This window comes from Ovis aries, chromosome 15 (assembly GCF_016772045.2).
Source record: "Ovis aries strain OAR_USU_Benz2616 breed Rambouillet chromosome 15, ARS-UI_Ramb_v3.0, whole genome shotgun sequence".
NCBI classification, from domain to species: domain Eukaryota; kingdom Metazoa; phylum Chordata; class Mammalia; order Artiodactyla; family Bovidae; genus Ovis; species Ovis aries.
The window spans coordinates 39,425,241-39,427,016 of record NC_056068.1 but is presented as its reverse complement, the minus strand read 5'-3'; the positions used below and the strand labels follow the sequence as shown (position 1 = coordinate 39,427,016).

The 1,776-nt window shown below is 45.2% G+C and overlaps 1 non-coding gene across 1 annotated transcript; it reads right to left on the bottom strand.

Moving 5' to 3' along the window:
• Positions 1–1,493: 1,493 nt before the first annotated feature.
• On the bottom strand, positions 1,494–1,566 carry TRNAE-CUC (transfer RNA glutamic acid (anticodon CUC)). The gene has a single exon. It is a non-coding gene; the product is annotated as a tRNA-Glu (tRNA).
• Positions 1,567–1,776: the final 210 nt, after the last annotated feature.

The window sequence follows — 1,776 nt, the reverse complement described above, 5'->3', positions numbered from 1 at the left end:
TATTTGTATGTCCCTTCTTCCATAGTGGACACCCTGGATCTCAACATTAGTATATTCACTCACTTCTCAATCCTATAAAATATACACAACAGCTTCAGAATTGCTTCACCTGTGTGCCCTTGCAGTAAACAAACCTACTACAATGAGTTTAGGATGTGTTCGTAATTCTTAAGATTCATAAAAGTTTTAGTAATAATAATAAGGTAATAATAGGATAATAATAAGAAATCTGAAACATATCTTGGGCACTCAGAAACCCTTGATAAAAGTCTGTTACAAGCCTGAAATGCAAGTTCAGTTCTCAGTTTGGAGTTGGACTTTTGGAAGTTTTCTTTCCAGGGGAGAAATGCAGCTGCAGTTTCCTGAGAACAGACTTTAATTGAAAACATGTTTGCAAATCCGCTGCGCGTGATCCCAGACTTCACTCAGATAGACATTTATGCTCAGGGTGTCTAGAGTTAGGCCTTGTCGGAGCACGCCGACAGACAGAGAACCACCAGCTACATTTTCCTAAGACAGACTGTGCCAAACTGATAACGGCAGCAGACCTGCCTGACAGCCCAAGGAAACCACTTCCTGCTCTTCCTGGGGAGACTGAAATCTGCCTGCCCTCTTCTCTCTTCAAAAAAGCTGTGGAAGCATCAGAAATGGTCTTAAATTATGCCCAGGCCAGTCCAGAGATAAACTCAACCCTGTCCACCCTCCAGCCTCCCCAGCCTTGATTTACTTCTTTTATTATAAGCCCTCATACATTTGTTGATGTCTAGCCTCAATGGCAGAGAAGGCAATGGCACCACTCCAGTACTCTTGCCTGGAAAATCCCATGAATGGAGGAGCCTGGTGGGCTGTTGCTAAGAGTCGGACACGACTGGGTGACTTCACTTTCACTTTTCACTTTCATGCATTGGAGAAGAAAATGGCAACCCACTCCAGTGTTCTTGCCTGGAGAATCCCAGGGACGGGGCAGCCTGGTGGGCTGCCGTCTATGGGGTCACACAGAGTTGGACACTACTGAAGCAACTTAGTAGCAGCAGCAGCAGCAGCAGCCTCAATGGAGGGGGCTTCTCAGGAGGCTTAGTGGTAAAAGAATTCACTTGCCAATGCAGGAGTTGCAGGAAACACTGGTTTGATACCTGGGTTGGGAAGATCCCCTGGAGGAGGTAATGGCAACCCACTCCAGTATTCTTGCCTGGAGAATCCCATGGACAGTGGAACCTGGCAGGCTACACAAAGAGTAGGGGTCACAAGGAGTCAAACATGATTGAGCAACTGAGCACACACTCACACAGCCTTGAGGGCAGGGATGCTTAGTGATGAGGGAAGGACTCCAAGCTGTGGAAAAGAAGAGAATAGCACTAATCTTTAAATAAAATACTTAGTTACTTATTTGGCTGTGCCATGTCTTAGCATGTGGGATCTTCAATCTTCTGTGTGACATGTGGGGTCTTTAGTGGCATAATGTGAACTCTTAGTTGCAGCATGTGGGAATCTGGTTCCCTGACCAGGAATCGAACCTGGGTCCACTGCATTGAGAGTGTGGAGTCTTAGCCATTGGACCACCAGGGAAGTCCTGAGGATAGCACAGATTTTAATGCAGTTGGGAATTCAAGGGCCTGGTAAAATCCTTTCTTTTTTTCTATTCATGTAATATACCAGTTGAGAGATAAAAGTCAAGCTGTTGGAAATCAACATCTCTTTTAACCCATAACATCTAGGCTGGAGTATATTGTGGATGCTACATTGCACTGCTCAAATCCACTTTCAGGAATGAAGGAC